The sequence below is a fragment of the Centruroides sculpturatus genome, unplaced genomic scaffold (genome assembly GCF_000671375.1).
Source record: "Centruroides sculpturatus isolate CEXI.00-Female unplaced genomic scaffold, Cexi_2.0 scaffold575, whole genome shotgun sequence".
Lineage (NCBI taxonomy): Eukaryota > Metazoa > Arthropoda > Arachnida > Scorpiones > Buthidae > Centruroides > Centruroides sculpturatus.
The window spans coordinates 259,230-287,066 of record NW_019384861.1 but is presented as its reverse complement, the minus strand read 5'-3'; the positions used below and the strand labels follow the sequence as shown (position 1 = coordinate 287,066).

Here is a 27,837-nt window from a genome sequence, read left to right as displayed (position 1 = left end):
ATTGCTAAATATAATTAATATATGTAAATCGAATAAAAATTTTTTAAATAATTTTTTTAAAATGTAAAAAGTCATTACTTAAATTAATTTTATATTATTTACTTAGAAATCGGAATTAGAAAAAAAAAATAAAATAGAAAAGTAGCAGAAGATAACCCATTCTCTAACGCGTGATGGTTACTATAGCAACTCGCAATCTTACGTGAGTTTGTTGGACTGCGCATGTCTACACTTACCTGCGTTTGGTACGTGATCGTGTTGAGTCGATTGAGGCGATAGTGTCGTCCGTACCGCACCTTGCTGTAGTTAGGCCTAGCAGTGTGGTGACCTTTCAGGTAAGAAACAAGTATAAATGAGTTTCACTTGAAATAATTTCGTTACCAATCTCTTACAGAGAATAATTTTCGTCTGTAGCGTGTAATTTAGATAAGTAGCGGTTAATTCTTTTGTTTTTTCAATATATTTTTTTTTCCTGAAAGTTGTAGAAGTGAAAGTGTAGGAAGAAGAATTACTAAATATGGTAGAAAGTATCTTATGAAACTATACGTTTAAATGCCTATCGATTTTATTTGTGGCCTGTAAGTAGTAGCTAATGGAGAAATTTTTGCCTGGAAATTACTGGCAACAGGTTTTAATCAATTTTTGGCATAGTAGCCTGCTTTATCACATATCTGAACGTACTGTAACCAAGTGCTGGATTTCTCACTAGGCACGTGAGGCACTCCCCTAGAAACCTCTGATCTCTGAGACCCAATAGGCAATGCGAGGAACACGCTTGTAGGTTCTTGATCTTTGGAACGCAATAGGCACGCGTCCCTAGAATCCTCTGGGACACAATAGGTATGCGCCTAGAGGTCTCTGATCTCGGAGACCCACTAGGCACGCGCCCGTAGAATCCTCTGGGACACAATAGGTATGCGCCTAGAGGTCTCTGATCTCTGAGACCCACTAGGCACGCGCCTCTAGAATCCTCTGGGACACAATAGGTATGCGCTTAGAGGTCTCTGATCTCGGAGACCCACTAGGCACGCGAGACACATGCCTAGAAGCTCCCGATCTCCAGACCCACTAGGAGCGTATGGAAAATGGATACCGTCCCGAAATTGGAAAGAAAAATAAAACTGTATTAAATTTGCAATTGTATATTATAATTTATAAATTTATAGCTACATTTATTAGTTTATTGTTGTGAAATTATGTAGATGAATGTCCAAATCTTCCGTGTAAAATATTATTAATTAAAACTATACGTACAGTACATGGTATATACGTGAAAATGTATATACCATGTACTATTAAAACTATACGTACAGTACATGGTATATACGTGAAAATGTATTAATAATATCTTCGATTATATTATTTGAAAAGAAAAAAAATGTACAAAAAAATACATCGCTTTAACATGACGTTTCTATTATATTTCTTCACATGCTATAAAAAAGCAATTAATTATGTTTCTCTTGGTTAGTTTTAAGAGTTTTACGCTGGTTTAAGTTTGTGCTATTGAGGCTATTGATCTCTTATGTTTAATTTGGTCGGATGAACATAAAGAAAAAAAAAAGTGATAAACAAACTTTACGTCATAAATTTTTGCTTTCTTTCGCTCTGTTTATCGATAATGATTTTAATTTATATTTTCTCATCATTTAAATAATAATTAATAAAATATATATATATATATTAAACTGTAAATCGATCAATACGCTTTTTCTCCATACGTTTTTCCCTTTTTTTGCTTGAATTTTTTGAAAATTTCAATGTTTTTTACTGTCTAAAAATGGTAAACGAAGCTCATTTTCTTCTTAAAAACTTCATCTGAAAAAGCAATTTCCATCATAAAAGCTGTTAAAGTTAAACAAACGTTTGTAAAAATAAAAATTTTTATAAATTTCTAATTTTTTTTATTATTTTAATAACATAAAAATTACATTATTTACTATGTATTTTAAAAGAAAAAATTTAATAATAATAAATGTAAAAAATTATTTTCTGTTCTAATATTCTCTCGAGTAAGAATATCACTTTTAATGTTTATTAATTAATATAAAAGGTTTCTTTTTTAAAGTTAATAATAATAATTATTTTTAAAAATCAATTGAAAATATATTTAAAAAATTTTTCACAACAATTGTCCCTATGGATACATGTTATTAAGAAAATTAATTCTAATTTAAAAAATATTTAAATTTATTTTAAAAGCAGAGAAAATAAAGTGAAATACTTATTAGTTAATGGAATAAGGCAATAAATTGTAGATCTATAAATTTCTACTGTCGTTCGTCTGTCTGTCCTTCCTTAATCTCAAGAACGGAGTTAGTTAGATGAAATTTTAGACTAGATATAGAAAGCGTAGGAAGAGTAAACCCCGATTAACTGTATAATGACTTCCGGTATAAACCAGAAATCACGTGATTTCAATTCAAACATTTCCCCCAAGAACAGAGTTACCGCACGACTCTATTGTTATCAGGAAAAGTATGATGTACCGTACAGGGGCAAGACACTACTACTATGAGATGGAGAGCGTATATTTTAAATTAAGTAAATTAATAAAATATGATTAAAAACACCTCACAATAATATTTGCTCGTTTTATATAGATTATTATTATTAATTTTCATGCATGTACTTAATAGAAAATGTACATTAAACGTTAATTTTTAAAATTTAAAGCTGATTAAGAAACGGCATTATTGTATTTTAAGAATTAACTTTATAATATTGTCCTTAGCGGAAAAATACATTTGACATTTTCAAAACAGTGAACCTGTTTAAAAATGCAAATTAACTATTCTTTCGTCGTATATAAATTTATATAATACAACTATTTTGGTTATATATATATATATTTTATTTTCTGACATAAAACTTTTAAAATTACTGCACGCTTTTTTAAAGGCACGATATAAATAATTATTAATTTTATTGTTAAATTTTATGTGGATGCTAAAAACATTTTTTAATATTCACAGAGTAATTTATTTTATTATTTTTAAAAATTAATACGTTGCATATTTTATTAATACTTTGCCACGTGTTATATACAACAGAGGGAAAGTATGGCGATCGGTCAAAATGACCTCTCTAAATTTTCACATTTTTGGACTTGAAATACCTCGAAAATTTTTAAAATTTTGTAGGGGGGTTTGTGTATTAGGGACATTGATACTATTAAATTTTGGTGGTTAGAAGTTAAAGGGTAGGGAGATATAGAGGGGACACGTGTCATTTCTTCAGTGTGGTCGGAATTAATGAAGATTTTACTCATTAACATTTACAATTTCTTTTTTAAATATAAAACTCATCCCTACCCTCAAAATTAAGCTTTCTGCCATTTTATAATAATTAACAATACAAAAAAGTTTTTAAAATAAAATCCCGTAACAGATAGCGCCACACGCAATTTTAACTCTTACCGGAAAAGTTATTCAACTCGATTGATTTTGTTTTTTAAAAAAGACATTTACTAGTAGCATTAAATTAGTAGAAAACGAGCAATTATTTATTGTGACATCATCACAATGCCAGACTGCAATTTTTAATCATATTTTTAAAATGTATTTAATTTAAAATATATGCTTTCCACCTCAAATTAGTATTAACTTGTCCCTGTAAATCACTTTTTCTGATGACAACAGAGTAGTACCAGTCATCTATTGTGGTTCTAGATAAAAAATTTCAACTAAAATCACGTGACTTCCGGTCAAGATCAAAAGTTCCTGAACAGTTGATCCGGGTCTTCGGGCTATATTCTTTGCATATATGGGCTCGATTACTATTTACCTAACTCCATTTTCGAGATTAAGGAAAGACAGCCAGACAGATGCCAGTGGGAATTTATTAATGGGCAGCAATTTTTTTAAATTGCAGCCCAAAAATAATATAAAATTGTCATTTTGATCCGTTTTAAATTAAGATGAAACAATTTCTAAATAGAAGCTGTTGTAAGTGTAATTTTAAAATCTTAATACATTTTTTTCGGTAGGGCTGTAAAATTTATAATTTAAAGTCCTGGTTTTAAAAAATTTTGTAGACATGCAAACCTCCTTTAAACGTCCATATAACAATACTTTTACGATCTCTTACCTGAGGTATAAGGGAACCTCTTGGGATAGCGGACACATTTTGAGAACTGCTTCCATAGTAATCTAATTTAATGCCGTCTAGACCAGAGTTTAATTATATTTACTGATCTGAGATGAGGATGGAAGATATTCGATAACTTTAAAGGGATATTGAAAATTGGGCATTTGTATTATGCATTATTTATATATATACATTTTTTTTTTATTATGTTTGAACTGGGCTGATGGAATTCCCTCAAATTAGCAAACTGTGTGAATTTTAATGGAACTTGGCAACTTTTTCTAATAAATATTATCGATAGAAAATATCGTTTATATCGATAATCTTTATTGGGAATTATCCCTATATCAAAAGTAATGGCCGTGGTTCGAATTGATGTTATTGGGCTGCAATTTGAAAAATATTGTAGGTCTATAAGTTTCCTGTCGGGACTATCGTCCGTCCGTCTGCCTTTCCTTAATCTCGAGAATGAAGTTAGATAGATGAAAAAGGAGAATAGATATGAAAACTATACGGCAAGAGGGAGCCTCCGATTAACCGTATACATATGCCCGGTATAAACCGGAAATCACGTGATTTTAATTCAAAATTTTTCCTCTGAAAGGTGTTAGATAAATGACTGGCACAACTCTATTGTTAATGGAAAAGTATAATGTACAGGGGCAAACCAATACTAATTTGAGGTGGAGAGCATATATTTTAAATTAAATAAATTAAAAATATGATAAAAAAAATGCTGCCCGGCATTGTGACGATGTCACAATAAATAATTGCTCGTTCCGTTTATAAAATTATTTTTATACTTAATTACAAGCAGAAATTATTGTGATTCCTTGTCACAATGCCAGGCTGCAGTTTATTTTATTTAAAATATATGCTCTCGATCTATAATTAGTAACGTCTTTCCCCTGTACGGTACATCATACTTTTCCTGATAACAACAGAGTCATGCCGGTCATCTATGTAACTCTGTTATGGGAAAAATGTTTGAATTGAAATCACATTATTTCCAGTTTAGGTCAGAAGTTCCTGTGTAGGAGACTTCGATTGTCAATCGAGGTCTCCTACCCCGATGTTTTCCATTTCTTGTCTCATCTTTCATATATCTAACACCGTTCTCGAGATTAAGGAAGGACAGACAGACAGACGTACTACAGTGGGAATTTATAAGTGTATAATTTTCTCAAATTGCAACCCAATAAAGATTATTAATTATTAGATACATGCTAGGAGAGGTTAGTGTTAAATCCTCTCACTAATCACACAAAAATGGCAGATGGTTAACCTCATTTTATTGCAAATTGGGCGTTTTGTTTTGGAATATTTTCGTTGTTTTATATTCATTTGGTAGGGGATCTTTAAAATTAATAATTTAATCACCTAATTTTGAAACTTCTATAGACAAACCCCCTTTAAGCCCATCAGTGGATATTGTGTGTTCGCTCCACACCAACGAGCCGTCACGTGGAGTTTTTCCAGATTTTCTTGACTTGGCCTTACTTTTACACAAGGGCCAAGTCTGTGGTTTGAATTGGAATTACTCTATGAAATTAATTAATTAAAATCATTTTCAGGGATAACCGATAAAGTTTAGTAATTCTTATATACAGTAGATAGTTGTTAAATCCCTACACTACTCACACGAGTTTGGTTCATAATTAACCCCTGTAAGCTACTAAAAACCTTTATAAAATTTTGAATTTATTGAGAGTAGGACCACCATAAATCAAAAATTACGTGCGTTTCTATAATACAAGTCGATTATATACTTTTAACTCTGATAACCACCCCCCACTTATTATTTATTCCCAAGTTTTCCAATGAAATAAATAAATTTCCTATATTTAGAAAATTAGTTTTCCTGATATCGGTGGGCAATCATTCTACACTAATTCGTTCTCCGTTAGTAGCTTATATTTTAACATTTTTGGAACACTCATGACGTATGATTACGTTTCATTTCCTACGTCATGTCGCGTGTACACGGATATAATGTTAAAGCAAATCGATAATTCATAATAAGTGATCGCTGCTTTGATTTTTTTTCTGGCTTAAATTATTAAATTGTTTATTGCGAAATTACTTCTTATTTTCTTTTTTTTTCTTCTTTTTTTTTAAGAATTAAATTTCTATTGTGGAAAATCAATGTAACCTGCGTAAAACGGAATAGCACGGTACCGAATACTATTCCGATTTGGCGAGTTTTCTCCTATTTTTAACATAGGAAATTGCTCTATTCAGATGAATTTGTCCTGCTTAGACAGGTTCTGGTTTTTAAACATAGGAAATTGCTCCATTCCGACGAGTTTGTCCTGTTTAGACAGGTTCTGGTTTTTTAAATATAGGAAATTGCTCCATTCCGACGAGTTTGTCCTGTTTAGACAGGTTCTGTTTTTTTTAAACAAGATATTGCTGCATTCTAAAGAATTCCCCCCCGTTTAGGTTTCCTTTTCTTTTTTAAACAGAAAATCGCCCCAGTTCGAAGAATTTATCACGTTTAGGCAGGTTTCCGTTTTATGCAGGTTCCGTTTTGAGTAGGTTTTGCTGTAATTATATATTTAAAATTTAATTAAATTTTTTCGTATATTAATTAATTAAAATTAAAGTAAAAAAGTTATTAAATTAAAACGAATTTCATAATTTTTACCTACGTTTCCTTAATTTAAAAGGAAGGTAACTTAAAAAAAAATAATGTCCAACAACACGAAAATAAAAAAATAAAAAAGATGTAATGTAACTTATCAAATTTAAATTTGTAGGCTGTTATTTAAAATTTTACAACTTCTTTATTAATTTTATTTTATTTTTCTTTTCGGAAACAAATATAAATTTTCGTAATTAAATTATTCCTCTGAAAGAAAGAAAGTTAAAAAAAAAAGAATAAAATAAAATAAAAGTCTCAATCTGATATTAAACTAAATAAAATCAGTTTTGAATGAGAAAATTCCCAGAAAAATAATTTTTGGTCAATAATAAATTTCCAAGAAACCCTAACACAAATGCATATGATTTAAAACGAAATCGATGAGGGAAAACTTCGAAAATAATCTAATATCGGATTTAAATATCAGATTATTTTTCTTCGAATTTTTTACTTTCCTCTCGTAAGAGAGAAATCTAACACTCTTATTTAAAAAAAAATTATTTAAGTTAAAAAAATATCGATCATTCTTTATAGATAATTACTCTCTCTACCTTCGTGGAAATTGCAAATTCGATAAAGTTGATTATTATGAATTCGTTCTGCTCGACGTAAAATCAAGCAAATGATTCGTTGTAACGCATAATTCATCATCTCTTTTCTTCGTTGTAACCCAAATAGGAAAATTCACTTCATTTGTAACATCGTTATAACGCTAACTAACTAACTTTCTAAACGACCCTTCGAGTTGGCCAGTTTATAGTGAAATTAATCTGTATATTAAAATCGAAATTTTAAAGTAGATAAACTTGTTCAATTTTAAAGTAATTGGCATTAATTTACAGCTTACAGAACACTGCAATTCATATTTGTTGAATAGTAACGGGATTATACCGTTGAATCGCAAGAAAACAAGTTATATTGTGATAATAAGATTAACTCGATTGTTTAAATATAATCTGGTGGATAAAGTAAGATTATAACATTAAAAAACTGATTAAACATGAGTACATTTTTTTTTTAATATGAATAATTAAATAACTATACGTGTTAGTTTTGACACGTGCAGTATATAACTGAATATCAGAGAGTATGGGGAATTAAATTGATGGAAGAGTGCAACGAAACAATTGAGAGATCTTTTAGGTGGGGACTTTCTACGGGAAAGTGGTTCCTATTTAGGTGTTAGACACGTGAAGAAAACTGGTAAACTTCACGTGAATAGGCTGTTGGACGTATGAGAAACTGACTCCCAATTAAATGAGTTAAACACGTGAAGAAAACACGCTGAAGAAAACTAGTGTAGTGTGGTTTTATCCACTCGTCAACTGGTGGGTGAGCGATAGAGGGTTGGAGGGGCACGTGCCTCCAGGCTCTAAATAAGAAAGGAAGGAAGAATTTGAACAAACAGAATTGTCAACAAAAAGTTAAATGTTATGCTAATATTAATATTGAAAAAAAAAAAATAATATTAATTAAAAGATGGCTGTTTTATTCATCTTTATCGTAATTCCGATATGTGCAATTACTATAAAGTTTACATTACTCCCGTTAATTTCAAATTCACTCTACACATCTATGAATATTAATCAACATTTTTTAAAATAAATTATATAAAATTATACATAAACTTTTACAATACAGATAAAACTTTTCTAGTTTAATTGAAAGAAGTCATTACTATAGTCGACATTGATTATAATGCAGCTGTTTGTTTGTTTAGTTAATGAAGTTAGTAAATGGCTTCGCAATAATATTATAAAATATCATTAACCTGCAGATTTTTCATTTAATAACTTAATTTAAATTAAGGACAATGACCTCAGTAATAAAATTCGTTTATTGCTCGGACATCAATTGTTTTGTTTGTATACAGTACCATCCAATTTACTATGCTATTCATTTACTTTAATGCTTATGCAATTCTGAGTTTAGATTACTTTACTTATTGTAAGCAATTACTTATAATTATTATGTATGTGATACTACCGATTAATTTAATATAATTACAATTAATAGAATTTCATTAAATGTTTTCTTGTTTATATTTAAGGCAATTTGTTTATGGGAATTCCGAATTATTTTTCAGATTTAATGAGAAGTAATTAGCTCTTAGAAATTACATAATTTTCTTTTGTTGGAAATTATTTTAGACAATTCTGATTAGACTTTTTTCAAATTTACTTATTTACATAAGAATGATTACATAAATATGGTAATTTAGTACGTCGAATGCGCCATTTAAGCATGTAACATTTGCTCTTTTGGCCATACCATATTTGTTATTGATACTTTTTTCTATATTCTAATGCGTATTTTAAAAAGTAATTTCTTTTTCGGATACAAAACACTATCTTCTGAAGTGGAAACTGGAAAGGTGTGCCAAATATGACAGGTTGTCACGTTCGACACACCTTTTTTCGAATTATTGACTACCACAGAGATGTATTCTTCTATATATATTTCCCGTCTTACAAGTTAGTATTTTTCAAGAAACGACTGTTTTTCTGGTAAACGCAATAATGCCAGAAGCAGCTGAGTTGGTGGGGGGATAAAAATGTCTATTAAACAGTCGAGAAATGTCCAACTTCAACGTTTATTTGTTTATAGATAGAACATCTACTTCGAGAGTCCCCCCCCCCCTATAAAAGAGGGTAGGCCAATGGCTTTACGGAAAATGACGTTTGTAAGAGTATTTAAGTAGCGAGTTATAGCCTAAAGCGCATTTAAAACATCAATACTGCGTTTTCATCTTAGTGCAAGATAAAGACATGAAAAAGTCGATGCGATCTCACGAGGGGGGGAAAAAAAGACATTCTGTAAAGCCAAACATTATCGTTTAGGTATTGGGCACATTAAAAATAAGAAGTTAAAAGGTAATGCGTTAAAATAAGAGGGATGAATGTATCTAAAAAAAGCGAAATGGAAAACTGTAGTTCCTCTGGTTTACCAGAAATCGATTCTTTTTTTTTTTTCTGTTTAGACACTAAACAGGTGTTGACACTTCTTAACAATACCCGGGTCTCGAGTTCTTCGGCGCAGAACTCGAGGCACTTAAATTAATAAACATCTACTTTAATGATAAGCAGTGGGTTATTATATGGAAAAAAGGGATAACCCCACTAACAGAGGCCCACTCGTAAAGGCCTCCAAACCAATCTCATATAAACACATTATTGTAGTAAGAACATGGAAATATGATAGACTCTAGATCGCAGTGTTAAAAAAAAACAAGAACAAAAATTTCCTCTTCGAAGGGGAAATTTTTTAGGGCCTCCTAATTCAAATTTGCCTAGACCCCGCATCACCAATGATGGTAACAATTGAAGTGTTTTTGTGATAAAGAAAAAACTAATGTACCAGAAGAGTGTTTAACTCATCGAAAACCGAAAAAGTGATGGATGAATCGTATCTAATAACTGCGGTTTTGTCAGATAACACGGATAAACGAATCACAGATATATTGTGACAGAAGAGCGCTCGATACAGGGCTATTGTTCTGATAGAAACAGGATGAATTTTATCACGTGACTGAAGCATGACGTTTATTAAATAGCTTTATGCAAGATTTCTATTCGTGGAGCGTATAAAGGAAAATTAATTTATATGCAAGGTGTAGCATGTAAGAAGGTTTTTCATTTGCAGCTGTCACCATTGTACGCTCCAATGATTCCGAATAAAGGCATTGGAAAAACATTTATAAAGCAATACTTCAACATACTCTTTACGGAGGGATGCGGCAGTAAACAAAATTTTAAAATTTATTATTTCTTCTATTCTTTGGTAATTTATTTATTATTAAAGCGTTTTGTTATAAGTGTGTAGCAGTTTAACATACAAAAAATTAGATTAAAATACATTTTTCAGCACGAAATGGTTATTTATCCCGGGGGAAAGCACAGCAATCGATCAAAAATGCCCCCCAGAATTTACGTTTTTTTGCACTCGAAGGACATTTAAACGTCGAGAAATGCAAAAAATTTGGGGTTTTTTCTGTGATTATGGATGTTAGTGTGTGGGGGGCATGAATTTGTTCACCCACTCTTAATAACTTCCGTGCCTTTCGGCCCACCAGTGGCCGAGTGGATAAAATCACTAAACACTGGTCGTGGGTTCGGACCTCAACAACTGGCTGGCCATACGCAGTTTTCAGGGTTTTCTTCGCGATAGTAACACCTAAATAAGGGCCAGTTTCCCATAAAAGACCTCGCGAGAGACATCCCTCCTCGGCAGATCATCGCCCACGTGTCTCTCTGTCGTATACGAATAAAACCAAACCCAAACCTGCTCCTTTCGAACATTTCTGAAATTTTGCAGGGAAATTTGTGTATTAGAGGGAAATGTTTCTAGAAATTTTTAGGAAAATCGGACGATTGGTGATACAGCCCCACCCCGTTAATATATTTGAAATTCTTAGAGTTAACAGGGGAGAAAAAAGCGCTGCAAACTTATTTGTAATTTTAATGTAACAAAACAGAATATAATAGCTTTATTTGGCGGAATTCTCTTTTATGTTTCCTGGCCTCATAGGAACGCATTTAAACAGAAAATCGAATCCACCCAAACGTTCAACGAAAGCATGACTATTAGCCATAAATGTAGCAATAAAAAAATAATTAAACTATGTACTGATGTATATATATCCACTGTATCAAGTACAATAATATATGTATTATTCAGCAGTTATCTAGTCCATTCACTGTAATTGGTACGGCCATAGAATGAGAATGACAATTCATAAACTCTCGTTCAAGTGGAAGTTAGAAACTACTACACTACAGAATATATATATATATATATTAATACACCTCGCCTCAGGACCAGAAGAATCTAAAAATAGCCCCCTCCAGCAATACAGTGGCGCCTTATTCGCCCTCGATATCGTCAGTGTTGCCACTACAAGTCTTGTGTTTCATTTAAAGGAACAAAGTAATAAACAGAATTGAGAAAATAGATAAAAATGAGGGCAATAAATCATAACTCTCACGAAAATTATATTTATTATGCTAATGGTTTCACTAATTATATATATAACTCTTTGCTTTATTGGTTTTAAAATCGCAAAATGTCGCTCGGATATAATTAAAGTAATTATTATTAGATAAGAGATTGTCATATCGACTCCAGTTCTGGTTTTATTCAAAATTTCGGACCATACTGAATTACCTATTATCTGTAAAATTCCCAAGAGTTCCAAAGGTATATGCCATACGTACGAGCTTTAAATATAATTAGAAAATGATGAGAAAGTACATTCAGTTTATCAAATTTATCATCATTTTAGTACAGGACATCATCATTCTTCACGAATTCTTAGCCAGGACAATTTATTAGTCCTATATTTATGTTAATATTTAGCATAATTTAACACAATTAATATTTATAAACTGGCATCTCATTTGTATTCAATGTTAAATATTTAATTTTAAGATTTTAATGAATTTCTCTATATATCACTGGAAGACATTTGGAGTCAAACAATTAAATTAAGGATGGAAGAAGTATAGTAAACAGTAAAAAAACGAAGGGGGGTAACAATGGCTGTTAAATAGATTCATGGAACCCAGGAAAATTTGAATTAGGGGGCCCCACGTATAGTGTTAACTTCAGACATTTCTTATAAAAGATTTGTGGGGCCTTCCAGGTAATTGCTCTTTTTTGCCCATAGGATAACGCGCCACTGGGGGTAATGCATATTTTCTGAATTGATCACAGCAGAAAACAAGTAAAAGATGAAGTGCGTTTCGAGCTCACCTATCATATTTTATTCCAAACGAGTGACTTAATATACGAGACAACTCCAGGAGAAGCATTACTCGTGTTTGATCATTGATAAAATACCATATAAATAATATCTGAGGGAGAAAATGATATCAGCAGGGATCTATCAATCACATCACCTTTAATGTGAAATTCGACGATAAATAATCATTTAACAGTGAGGCAGAAATTCCAGATTTCAAAACTACGTAAACAACTCGAATGATACTTTCCTCTAGACGTTAGAATCTATCAGTTATTGATATATATATATATATCTCATCAGCTAAAATGGGAAATCGATACAAATTACACGCAACACTCGAGAAGTGGCAATTAAATTACATCTGTATTACGTACGGTCTTAAAAAAGGGGGGGGCTTAAAATACAAGCTGAATTGATTTTAAGGACCGACAAGTTAATTTGTGTATGAAAGAAAAATTAATTTTTTAATAGAGTAATCCCTCATCCATAAATTTATAGATGAGGATCATCCAAAATCGTTCTGTTACTTTAGCATCTCCCTTGTAACGCATCGTAACGATTACCTGCGTTACGTAATTTACCGGTATTCCCTAATTATAATTTCCTTCTGCATAAAAAAATCATCTTAATGAGTCCAGCATTATTTGTGGGATTAAACGTAAATCCCATTGGCGATGACTTGACAACAATTAGGATCCCATCGTTCAAGTAATTCACTTTTACCGGTTTGAATTATTGAACTGTAACACGACTAGTTATTTACAAGTTATCAATATATAATCCAAGAAAGAACAATAAAGGAGACAGGAATAATAAATTATAAAGATTTCTCTTCTAATTAATTCTTTCTTCTGTATTTTTTTTCTTGTTATTTATAGAATTCCGAAGCAGTGAATAGTATTATTTACGAGTAGAGAGTCGCAACAACAGGAAGGAAATTCCAAAAAAAATCCAGCAGCGAGTTGCGTAACTTTCCCGGTAAAAATTTAAAATTGTGTGTGGCGCCAATGTTATGTTATTAATTATTATAAAATGGTAAGAAAGATTGATTTTGAAGGTAGTTTTTTCATACAAAATTGTCGTTAAGTCCGACCTCCATTCTAGATAAGACACGACCCTTCTCTATCTTCTCATCCACTCGACCTTTAAACACCAAAATTTAACAACATAAATGGCCCTAATACACAAACGTCCTTGCAAAATTTCAGAAATTTTCGACAAAAGGAACAGGTTGAAATTGATTGAAAACGAATCAAGTTCCACTAAACACACACTAAAATACACATATACAGAAAAACCCCTTAACTAGTTTTGCATTTCTGGACGTTACAAGGTCCTCCGACTCCAAAAATGTAAAAATTTTCGATGAGAGGTCATTTTCTTTTAATCTGTCGCCATGCTTTCTCTCTGTTATATATACAACACCAAAGTAATGAGCACACAGAGGTAAAATATCCAACTATTATATATTTTATACTTTCCTTTATTGAAAACTACAGCATTGTCACGCTTCCGATGACATTTTTATATCATTACAATTGGTTACTATAATAGATAATAAAAACGATAATATAAATGATCACGTGTTAAGCTAATTTAAATATAAATACCGTAAAATAAAAGAGACAACAACACAAGCCGATAAATTTCCAGTGTTCTAGTCGACGAAGTGATGAATATTTAAATAATTCATTTGAAAAAACGTGTGTGCAATCGAAGACAGGATAATGGCCAAAATCTGTTACTATGGCAACAGAATGGTTTATAGTCAGTGGCCAAGATTCAAATAAACACACCCGAAATGAGTAAATAAACAAATAAAACCTAGATAATAGCGATTAATTTTTTAAAATTAATTGAGTATAAGAAAGTGAGGAAAATATTTTTGTAGGGGATAATTTAATATATTTTATTTAAATCTGTCCCCACGTTTTATTTTTAGCAGGAGGCGTGTCTACACACGGTGTGCGTGACGTCACAACCGGAGAACGAGCGCTTACAGTAGTTATACGTCATCGATCATGTTAGCACGTGCCGTTTTTGAATTTAAAAAAAAAAAAAAATTCCACGTGAATTTTAATTGTTTACTTTGTCTTTTTAAATAATATATAATGTTAAGATAAGTTTATATTCTTTTTTAAATAATTTAAAACCGTGTTAAATATATAATTTCGTTTACGTAATACTTCGAGTGAATATTGTATGTGTGTATAAATTGAATAACGTCGTAGATTTTTGAATATTATACACCCGATACGGATTATTTTATTGTGATAAATGCTTATTTATATATTTTCTAAGTATAAATTGATTATTGATAAAGATTTTAACCCATAGCACGAGCGTTGGCAGAAAATTTTTCATGAGAGAGGGCAAAACTTGGACACAAGTAATTACATCAATAAATTTAACCCCCCCATGTTTTGGGGTTTTTTTTACAGTAGATTATCATATACAGTATTGCATCAAAGTCCCCATGGTCGAGTGTGTAACGATATAATCACCACGATTATAATTTATTGAAATTTTTAATCCATCCCAGGGGAGGGAAAGTGCTTCGTTTCCCCCACTGCAGTGGGGTACTCTAGACCAAAAGAGATTCTAGAACCGATTTCGTTGGTTCTAGGTATAATACCCCACTGCATTTCATTCGGTATATTGTTGTAAACAAATAAATCTTCTTATAAATAAATTCAGTGTATTTTAAGAGAATCTTTCTCGAATAATATATATATAACTTCTGCTTTTATTCGTAAAGTAAGTATCGATATATTTTATGTTTTCTGTACTTTTATCCATTAGTTTCCTCAGAAATGAACAGAAATATGTTGTAGTTAGTTCCTGTCATCAAAGCTTTATTAAACTAATAACAGGCACTTCAAAGGCTAAAAATAATCGTTAAAGCAGACTTCTTCGGGATATTAAACCTTTAATCCCATCAGAAAGTTCTATAAATTCCGTTTTCAGTGTTAAATATCATTTTATATTTACGTGGTAGTGAAGGTATTTTCGTATTCCAGATACACGTTAATGAGAATTGGTTTTGATGTTGGATTTACAAATCAATATTAATTTATTTCTCTTAATGATTGTCGTGGTGTAAGCAACAACAAGTTCAGCCGAATGTTTTCAACGTTTTACTTTTATTTTTGCCAATTATTAGGCTGAAACTCGCGATAATTAAAGGTTTATGTAAAATGTATGGCATATTTGCAGCTTTTCCTACGCGGTTCTTTCTTAAATAAAGGTGAAGGAAATTCGAAATTTCAGTGTGTGAAAATTCTGAATATAAAATTTCATTTTAAAAAATAATTAGAAGACATTTCTCTTCTTCAAATAAATAAAAAAACTGGCAACATATTGTTTGCTTTCCCGACATTCTTTGTTTTTATCCCTAATAATTGCTACCTTTTACAAGTCTTCAGATTGGTTCTAAAGATATTAGGAGGGTGGAGCCATATCTACAGAACCAATGATTCGATTTTTATGAAAATTTCTGTACATCTAAACATTTTCCCTTAATAGTCAAATCTCTTTGGCAAAATGTATAGAAGTTATTAAACTTCAAATTTGGTGAATAAAATCTTGCTTCCACCACACATTAATATCCATACATACAGAAAAAACCCCAACTTCTTTTATTTCCTAATTTTATACCCCAATTTTTAATTATTTCCCTACTTTACAAGGTTCCGAATCCAAAAATGTAAACATTTTGGGAAGGGGTCATTTTCTGACCGATTGCCATACTTTACCTCTGTTACTTAACACTCAGAAAGTAATAAACGTGAATACAATGATATAAAATTAAAGAATTTAAAATTTGATTACATATACTCTGTACATAAAGGCTATATATATATATATATATATAGTTTTCACCCTAGTAATCGCTACCTAACCTTTACAAGTGTTTAGATTGCTTCCGGGGATATTAAAGGGGTGGTGCCATATCTCCCGAACTAATAGTTCGATTATCGTGAAAACTTCAAGAAACATTATCCCCTAAGGCAAAAATTTCTCTGCAAAATTTCAGAAATTTTTGACAAAATGCACGGGAGTTATTAAGTTTCAAATTGGGTACCTCCAAACACTAACATCCATACATACGGATAAAACCCCAATTTATTTGGTAATTTTCGACGTTTCAATTTCTCCCGAGCTCTAAAATATAAAAATTTTCGGGGGATGATTGTTTGACCGATCGCCATACTTTCCCTCTATTATACACAATACCCAGGAAAATAAAAGTAATTAGTAGTTTCAAAATGATTATAAAACTAGTGGACAGGAAATTTCCCCACAAAAATTTCTATTTATTATATCAGTATTATTGAAATCGAAAATATTTCGAATCATTTTTCATCTCGGTGGAGACAGAAAGTATTAATAAAATATCTTCTAACATAAAATATTATTTCCAATATAAGTGAAGATAGTATATACGCGTGATACCATACGACATCTTCTATGGAATGTGTAGTAAGAAGTGTCCTATCTTCTTCTGTTACAACTGGCTGATATAGGATTTATCATTTGATAGATAGAAATCGTTCATAAAATATATATATACAACTGTACCTTTCAGCGTAGGAAAAAAAAAAGAATTGAATGTTACAACAGATTAACCAGGGAGGTACAACAAGAAGTATAACGTTAAAGGTTATTAAATAAATATATTCTGACTCGGAAATTGAATTTAATGTAAGACGAGCTTATGAAATAGGTGAAAGCGAGCTGAAAAATTGGCATGTAAGGGATTTAAACTGATCCATTTTATCAGAGAAAGTGAAGGAATTGACGTATATAGGATGAAGCAGATGAATTTTTCGAAAGACAATAAAACAAATTCTTTTTATTCTTCAATATTGTTTTATATAAAGAATTTTTTTTTTCTTATTTATGCCCACATTCAATTTAGAAATTTGCAAAGGATAGGAAGTAAATTCGAACTTCCATTTTTAAATGCCATCTGATGTCGACAGAATGTATAAATATTGATTATCAATGTTAGACATGCGAGATTTTTTTTTTTAATCGTAAATTTTTTCTTGATGTTTTTATCATTTAGAAACAGCTGGACGTATCTGAGAATATAGCAGATGTTTGATAATGAAGTAGGATCTACTCGTGTTTTTAATCTTTGCGATATCTTTTTCTTGATTGTATTCAATAAAAAGTAAATCCGTTTTATGAAAAAAAAAGACAGCGAGAAGTCATTCTAAAATATAATAATTATTATTTTTATTATTGTGAGAATAATGAATTAGAATGACAAGTTGATTGCTGTTTTCCTATTCGAATAAAATAAACAGGTGTAAGCAATGGTGTAACTAAGATTTTGCTCTGGGGTATTCTGGAGGGATGATATAAAACGTACAATGAGAGTGAAGAAAAATTAAGTGTACCGTTTATTTATAAGCAATTTATTTTTTAATACATTTTTTTTTTTTGTTTACATTTTGTTCTGGGGATCCAACAATCATATAAACCCTGTAAGTACTGTACATCTTAGAATGATAGTAGGATTAAAAAATCCAGCAACGAGTTGCTTAACTTTCGCGGCAACATTTAGTGGCACCATCTGTTATGCTATCTTATTTTAAAAACTTTTATATTTTTAATTATTATCAAATGGCAAAAAGCTTACCTGTAAAGGTAGGGATGAGTTTTATAAAAAGTTATAAATGATAATAACGAGTAAAATCGTGATTAAGTCCGACCTTACTCAAGACATGACATATAACCTCCCACCCCATCGACCTTTAACTACCAAAATTTAATATCATCAATCCCCCTAATATACAAACCTTCCTGCAAAATTTCAGAAATTTTCTACAAAAAGCACAGAAGTTATTAAGCTTCAAAGAGGGTGAATAAAATCGTGCCCCCACACTAACGTCCAAACATACGGAAAATAACCCAAATTTTTCTGTATTTCTCGACGTTTCAAGGTCTCCCGCGTCTAAAAAATGATAAAAAAAACCTGGGAGAGGTCAATTTTTGACCGACCCGTTATATATAAAGTAATACAGTAATTTACAGTAATAAAAGAGGCTAATCGTTGGATTTTACGCTATAAATTCGTTATATCGAGGTAGTAATTAATATAAAAGAAACACTAAATCAAGAATGACAAATATTTATTCACAAAGTTTTTAATCTCTCGAAAACTAAGCTGTAAAGTAAAGTTTGTTGAACCTATTCACGTAGTGTTATTTGAATGAATTATTGACAGTGCATGATATAACAGCGTCACGTAAACACAGTAACCGGTTGTAGCAAATTTAAATAATAATAATAATATTATTATTATTATAACATAATAAATTTTGATTTTCATGACGATTAGACCAAGAAGAGAGTGTCTATAAATAGTAAAAGTAAATTTGTCTGTAATAATTTTATTTCTATTGGCAGTAATAAAAATTACAGATAAAGAAAAAAAGGCAGTAACAAAATAAAAGATAAATTTATCAATCTTGTGATATCATAACACTTGATTGTGAAGAGAATTAAAGAATAAACGATGGTTACTGAATTACTATAGAATTTCTTTGAGGAAATTACGATTTAAACAATATAAAAGAAGAAATTTAATAAAAGAAATGAAGAAAAAGTAAGACAAATTTACTTTTATTTCGTTTCTTTTTATGACTTGTGTATTAAGTCAATACTAATATAGATTTATACGTCATGAAATCAAAATTTCGGAAATTGTTGGTGTAAAATAATTCGATTTTAAATGTGTAACGAGCAATTATTTAATGCCAGACTACAATTTTTAATCATATTTAAAATTTTTCTAATTTAAATTATATGCTCTCCTCTTCAAATGTGTACTGTCGGCCCCTGTAACGTGTAACGTGCCCCTGTAAATCATACTTTTCCTGCTAGCGATAGAGTCGTGCCGGTTATAAAATCTAACTCCTTTCGGGGGAAAATATTTAAATTGAAATAACGTGACTTCCTCTGCAAACCGGAAGTTCATGTACAGTTAAGCCGAGCCTCATACTCCTAATCTTTCCACATCTGGTCTCGAGTTTCACCTGTCTAACTCTGTTCTAGAGATTAAGGAAGGACAGCCAGACAGACACCAGTGGGGAATTTATATTGAACAATTTTTTGAAAATTGAAGCCCAATTATAGAAATTCGAGTGACTGTTTAGGAGCATTATACTTTCGGCTTATATAAATTGTGCTCAATTTTTAATATTGGCCTATGAATAGAATATATCTAGGCCTACACGAATTGCTATTGTAATGGTCTGATGGATATTTCTATTGTTATGAAGAATATTTTCATGATAAAAGCCCGGAAGTCGATCGTATCCAATGCATTCATTGGTTACGCCAAGCGTGTAAGGCTGAATCTGATAAAGTAATAAATCTGTATATTCGTATAAATCATGACCGAATTGCTTGTAATGCTCTATTTTATGTATTTTTAGAATATTTTTTAGTTGTTTACCATTAAAAATTTTAAAATAGTTCCTTCCCCATTTGCCATGTTTACATGATTTCGTGATTAAGTAGCGGAGTGTGAAGTATTATACTTTTTTTAAAATCAATTATTTCTTCTAACATCATCTGCAATTTTTAATAATTTTAATTTATTTAATTTAAAATATATGCTATCCACCTCAAATTAGTAGTGGCTTGTTCCTGTACATCATACTTTCCCTTTAACACTAGAGTCGTGTCGGTCTTCCATCTAATACCTTTCAGGGGAAGTTCTGAATTAAAATCACGTGATTTCAGAAATTCGTATATAGTTAATCGGGGCCTCCTGCCACTAAGGTTTCCAGATTGGATCTTTTCTTTCGTTTATGATCTCCGTTCTCAAGATTAAGGAAAGACGGACGGACGGACGGACGNTACAGTTAAGCCGAGCCTCATACTCCTAATCTTTCCACATCTGGTCGCGAGTTTCACCTGTCTAACTCTGTTCTAGAGATTAAGGAAGGACAGCCAGACAGACACCAGTGGGGAATTTATATTGAACAATTTTTTGAAAATTGAAGCCCAATTATAGAAATTCGAGTGACTGTTTAGGAGCATTATACTTTCGGCTTATATAAATTGTGCTCAATTTTTAATATTGGCCTATGAATAGAATATATCTAGGCCTACACGAATTGCTATTGTAATGGTCTGATGGATATTTCTATTGTTATGAAGAATATTTTCATGATAAAAGCCCGGAAGTCGATCGTATCCAATGCATTCATTGGTTACGCCAAGCGTGTAAGGCTGAATCTGATAAAGTAATAAATCTGTATATTCGTATAAATCATGACCGAATTGCTTGTAATGCTCTATTTTATGTATTTTTAGAATATTTTTTAGTTGTTTACCATTAAAAATTTTAAAATAGTTCCTTCCCCATTTGCCATGTTTACATGATTTCGTGATTAAGTAGCGGAGTGTGAAGTATTATACTTTTTTTAAAATCAATTATTTCTTCTAACATCATCTGCAATTTTTAATAATTTTAATTTATTTAATTTAAAATATATGCTATCCACCTCAAATTAGTAGTGGCTTGTTCCTGTACATCATACTTTCCCTTTAACACTAGAGTCGTGTCGGTCTTCCATCTAATACCTTTCAGGGGAAGTTCTGAATTAAAATCACGTGATTTCAGAAATTCGTATATAGTTAATCGGGGCCTCCTGCCACTAAGGTTTCCAGATTGGATCTTTTCTTTCGTTTATGATCTCCGTTCTCAAGATTAAGGAAAGACGGACGGACGGACGGACGGACGACAGTGTGAATTTATAGATGTACAATTTTTTCAAATTGAGCCAGATTATTTTAAGTGTATATAACATTATTACTTTAAACTATAGAGATATACAATTTCAGTTTTATTTCACAGCTGTTATAACATAACACGAGAAAGTATTATAATCGTGTTTGATTGACCCTAGGGGTTTTTCTGCAATTCTGGACGTTTTGAAATCCCCTAAATTCAAAAAAATCGAAAAAGGAGAGGAAATTCCCTGTATGTGTATATGTGTATTTGTGTGTGTGTCTTGGCATCTATTTCGTTCACTATGTCAGGATGGGGTATCAACTATGAAACAAAATTTGGCTCGGTAACCTTTATGTAAGGGACAATGATGCTTAAATATTGGAGCACGAAACTCGGGGATGGGAAAATAGAGTGTTAATAATATTTTCACTAGTTTATTGACATTTACAATATTTCTAAGAACTCATCCATACTCTCAAAATTAAATCTTTTTGCCTTTTTACAATTAATAATATAAAAGTTATTTTTTCAGAATTCAAAACTATTTCCTTTAAGCTTCTGTTATTGCTTAAACTTTTTATTATATCTTAGTTAAATATTTATAGGGCCTTAATGTCCCATTTAGGCGCTATAAATATTTCGAGAAAGTCGAGCAAGAGCCCTTGCCAACTTTATTTTAATTAATTAATTTATTTATGAAAGTCATAAATAAAATAATAATTGAAAGAGGCATTAAGAATAATAGTAATAACAATAATATTTAACCTTTTCTGGCTATAAATATACAACACTTGTGTACAATGGCAAATATTGACGTAAAGAAAAGCAACATGTATCTTAAGATTTGTCCTTCAATGAAAATAAAATGAAAACTTAATCTATAGGAAAAAAAAGAAAGGAAAAATAAATGTGATTGAATCAGTTGGAAAGGGATTTCCAGTTGATTTTCACTTTGATTACTTCCAGAAAAAGTTTTTGATTAAACAACAACAAAGTATAGAATATATTACAGGGATTTTTTTTCCTTTTTTTACTCAAACATTTAATTGGTTTCTTCCCTTTTCTATTATTTTCCCGTTTAAATCGATGTTAAAAAATTTAATAAGATTCCATCCCGTTTAAAAATAGCCCATACGAATCTCTTTTAATTGTTTAAATGCGTTGGTATTTCATTTTAAAGTAGTCAAGACGTGTTTGGCTGTAATGGATAAGCACAGAGAATTTTTCTAAAACTAATTTTCCTAGTAGCGGAAACGTAATTACCAGTTACCACAAACGACAGATGTAAGTGATCGATGTGGGCTAATTTTACCCACATTGATAGAACTATAATTGTATTTAGACCATTAATAAATATGCAATAAATGAGGGTTTTTTTTTTTTCGGTGAATCTAACCACGTGCCTCTCGTATGACCTGCAGAAAATATTCCTTCACCCATATCTGACACCAAGAGCATCGGTCAAGTTAGACGTTGGCCTATTTCTGTGTTTAATAACTTATATTACAAATAATTTCTGTTTTTGACGTCATTACAACTAATACTATTAACGGGAGCGAGTGTTATGTAGGCCAAGGTTTTCGTAATATAAATATAGAATATTGAGATTTTTGCAATGTGCCACTTGCTTCGTACCAATTTGCAGATTAAACTTAGTTGTAATTTCACTTAATGGCTGCTGTTTGTATTCATGGAGAGATCAGTTTTTTTTTGTCTTCTTATTTTTACTTTATGGCTGTTATATATAACAGAAGTAACAGAAGTGATTATGGCGATCGGTCAAAAAATAATCCCACCATAGAGTTTTGCATCTTTTGAATTCAGGAGACCTTGAAACATCCAAAAATGCAAGAAAAGTTAGGGGTTCTCTTCTACGTGTATGGATGTTAGTGTTTGTGTATATGGGGGCACAATTTTGTTCTCCATTTTGGAAATAAATAACTCCTATGCCTTTTGTCGAAAATTTCTGAAATTCTGTAGGGACATTGATGGTATTAGAGTCGTGTCAGAAATTTTAGTGTGTCAGAAGATGGGAAGTAGAGAAGAGGTTATGTGTCATATCTCGAGTGAGATTGAACTTTAGATTTTACTCGTTATTAGCATTTACAATTTTTTTTTCTCTTTTTATATAACTCATCTCTGCCCCGAAAATTAAGATAATCGCTATTTTATAATAATTAATAATATAGAAATGATATTTTAATAAATCTTCGTAACAGATGGCACCACATACAATTCTAACTTTATTGTCCAGAAAGTTAGTTAACTCTTGCTGTATTTTTAAATCTATTCCTCCTGCCCTGTAAGACTCAATTATGAATGCAACAATAGAAAAATTAACGATCGATTACGTGACTAAAATATAAAATTTGATTTTTTGCCTATAAAATATAAATAAAATTGAGTTTAAAGGCATTATATATACAGTATATTATAAAAAGTAACCTTGTTAAATATTTTCTCCATTATGTATATTTTATAAAAATTGCTAATGTACAGTACTTTACCTTCCAGTATAAACTTATTGGTATATACTGTATTTATATATTTTTAATACCAAATAAGAAATTTTCTTGTAACAAATATTAAATAATATATTAGTTGCTTTATTATATTCACGAAAAAAAAAATTCAAATTAAATTAACTTACTTTACAGATATTAAATAATAAATGTTTTAAAAACTTATGAAAAATATAAAATTGCCTCGCCATCTTGTAACATAATAATTTACCATATTAAATTTACATGTTGCTTTTAAAATATTACATTCACTTAACCTGAAAAAAAAAAAAATAATGGTAATTTAAGAAAGTTTCACCTTGATTATAAACAAATAAATTTCCTGAATTAAAATTCATTATATAAACTTATATGCCATATTTATGAATAATTAACAAGCGGTCTTCAAAGTATTATCGTTGCGCTTGGTTTCCACTTTACCAGAAAATATTCTAGAAACGTGATGTCACTTCTTGTTCAGAAATCTCGTATTGAACGGTTCCAGAACGGAAAAGATGGCTGAAAACGTTTCTATTTTTCTGTTAGTCTTTATACATTTTTCTTTTTGAAATACACCAATAAAAAATTGAGATTTTGGTGACGTAATTTTTCTAATTTCTGGCAACACTTCGATGGCTAGAAGTTTCCAAATTAAATGGTGGATGGAGAGGATAAAAAATTCGTTTACGACTGATTTTACTTTACCGGTTGTTATAAATAACAGAGGAAAATATGGCGATCAGTCAAAAATTACCCCCTATCAAGACTTTTACATTTTTGAACTCAGGAGACCATGAAACGTCGAGAAATGGTGGTTTTTCTGTACGTAGGGATGTTAGTGTGTGGGGGTTCGATTTTGTTCACCCTTTCTGAAGCTTAGTAACTCCTATGCCTTTTGCCAAAAATTCCTGAAATATTGCAAAGAGGTTTATGTATCAGGGTCATTAATGATGTTAAAGTTTGGTGGTTAAAGGTTAAAGGTCGAGGAGGTGAGGAGATAGATAGGTCACCTGTCGTATCTCGAGTAAGGTCGGACTTAATGACCATTTTACTTGTTATTAGCAGTTACAATTTTTGTAAAACTCATCTCTATTCTGAAAATTAAGTTTTTTTGCCATTAATTAATTTTTGACATAATTAATAATTTAAAAAGTTCTTAAAATAAAATCTCATAATAGATGGCGCCACGCACAATTTTAACTGTTTTGCTGGGAAAGTTACGCAACGCATTGCTAGATTTATTGACTTTGACGTCATAAATGTCAAACTTCTTATAAATAAGATGAGCAGCATTACCATTCATTTTTTTTTAATTTCTGTTATTGGCCATACAGAAATTCTTTGTTCATTTTTCCTGTGTAGTGGACACAGAAACGACATAGAATAAGAACAGAAACAAAATTTTAAATATTAGTTTTTCTATTTTTAATAAATGCATTTAAATTACATTTCCCTCTAATTATCATCCAGTATTCCCCGGGGGAGCGTACGCCATTAAACAGTAGGAATGAGTGTTAAATCGGGGTATTCTTTACCATTCTAAAAAGTCCGCATGCAACGAAAATTTAATGGCACTTCCCGTTATTTTATATTATTTAATAAATTTTTTAAAACTTTAATTATCTTCTGAAATTAATTAATTTTTGAAAATGACATTTTTAAAAGTGGAGTGCCTCTTAAATTGAAGCAATATGATGATATCATACCCAAATATATTAATCAACAGCCTTTTTAAATTAATTTTTTTATCAAAAGTAGATGATTATGAGTATAAGAAATTCGAGATTTCGGTAAAATTGTACAGTAAAACCTGTGTAAAACGGTCGCGCGATGGTAGGTTTTCACTTAGGACAGGTGTTTCTTTAAGCATAATGAAAATCGCTCGATATCAAAGAATTTTTCCCGTTTAGGCAGGTTTCGTTTTGTACAGGTTTACTACATATAAAATATAGTTATACTTGTGTATACCGGCTTTTACAGTACCGAATATTTTTTCCCGTTTTGGCAGGTTTCCGTTTTAAACAGGTTTATCTGAAATTCGCTACAAAAAGAGATTATAGATTGCTATGTTTTCAATAAAAATATAAGTTTTATGTTTAAAAATTTAAATAAAAGTTTAGAATTTTGTTTCTAATAAACGAAGTATAAATAATTTATTAATTATTTAAAATATTCAAGCGCTCGTAATAAGCTGGCTACAACGGACTTTGTAATCTATATACATGCTAAAATATAATAAATTTCGATTTTATATCGACGAAAAAATACAAAAATTATTATAGAATTAACATAAATACAGTAAAACCTGTCCAAAACGGAAACCTGCCTAAACCGGAAAAAGAAAGCATCAATTATCTATTATAGAAAAGAACTTGTACGAAACGGAAACCTACCAAACCGGCAAAGTACAACGAATTCAGTTTAAAAAGATTTTACTGTATTATAACGGTAATAAATATTTTATATGGGTGCAGCCCACAGTTTTTCAATTACATAAAAATGGCGGATACAATATACTTGTTGACTTACACAATGGAGTTCCTATTCAATTTCATTGAAGTTTTTTTCGGAATCGTTCAAAAATCCTTAACTAAACAAGAGATTTTCGAAAATTACTTTCTCTAGAATACTTCACAAACTCGTCATTCGTTTCTTGTCAAGGACTATGAACTGTAACAGTCAGAATTCAGATACAAAGAGAGAGAATACTTTCTTTTTTTTCTTCAACTTGATATTGAGAGTGAAGAGCAAGCACTCCACAAAATAGTAGGTAACTGTTGTCAAAATTTTCGAATTGCTGCTGGCAGTCGAATTGAGACGGGGGGGGGAGAGAGAAAAGTTCTTTCACTTAAACACTGCGGGTAAGAATATTTTTGAAAAAAAAATTTAGGAATTTTATTTCAATGTTTTCGTAGATTCGTTTAAGTTTTTATTATTCTTTATTATTTAATTAATTATAGTCAAAGAAAAAAACATTTTCAGCATTATCTTGAGCAAATTAGCAGTATTTTGATCATTATCTTAAGCAAATTAGCAGTTTTTTAAAATTATTTGGAGCACTTTGTGAGTAAATTATTTTGAATATTATTCACTTTTATCCTTATACAAGTAGAAAAAAGTAATTATTTTAAGCGTCAACCATTCGAATATTTTTGTTACTGATAAAAACGTAACTTCAAGCAATTATCTATATATTTTACTAATTAGAATTGATAAAACGATAAATTTAATTATTGGGCTGCAATTTGAAAGAAATGACCCGTAAATTCCCACTGTTATCAGTCTGTCCATTGCCCGTCCTCCTGTCTTTGCTTAATCTCGATAACAGAATTAGTTAAATGAAAGCCGAGACAAGATATGGAACCTTATGGGAGGGAGGCCCCGATTAACTATATACAAACTTCCCAGAAAACCGGAGGTCACGTGATTTCAATTCAAACTTCCCCCAAACGGCGTTGACTAGATGACCAGCACCACTCTATTCTTAAAGGAAAAGTATGATTTACAGGGGCAAGCCACTACTAATTTGTGATGGAAAACATATAATTTAAATGAAATAAATTAAAAACACCATTAAAAATTTCATTCCGGCATATTATCAATATATTATAATTTTAATATTTAAGTAAAAGGTTAGTAATTTCCGCTTAGTTTCGGAATAATTCGACATAATTACGTTAATTACCAACTAAATTAAAATTAATTAAAGTAATATTAACGGTTATAAATTTTGCTGTTGAAATACCTACAAACAAGATTAAGAAATAAAATTAAACATAGTTTAATTTGACAGTATTGTAGACGTTAACGTGGATAGAAAACGTTGAAGAGAGATCAACGTTCCACCCAGATTGGGTGTGTCTCTTCCGAGTGTATCGTATTTTGATAAACTTCACGCGATACACGCAATTCGCTTATGCAAAATCTGAATGTTTGCAAGAAATAAGAATACTTATCACGAACACCACATCACGATTTCATATCAATGACAAAGCTGAAGCCTACGAGTTTAAATACTTGGAAACTTATTATAATTTCTAAGTACAGTTTATTGTAACGCTTTTCGGTAAACGATACGAAAAAAATCGACAGAATTTAATCA

The 27,837-nt window shown here is 30.8% G+C and overlaps 1 protein-coding gene across 1 annotated transcript in view; it reads left to right on the top strand.

Moving 5' to 3' along the window:
* Positions 1–221: 221 nt before the first annotated feature.
* Positions 222–27,837, top strand: part of LOC111630672 (apoptosis-stimulating of p53 protein 1-like) — a 39,940-nt gene continuing 12,324 nt past the window's right edge. Inside the window, exon 1 of the mRNA XM_023374810.1 lies at positions 222–335. The gene's annotated coding sequence lies outside the window, so the exon portion shown is untranslated. The remainder of the gene's footprint in view (positions 336–27,837) is intronic.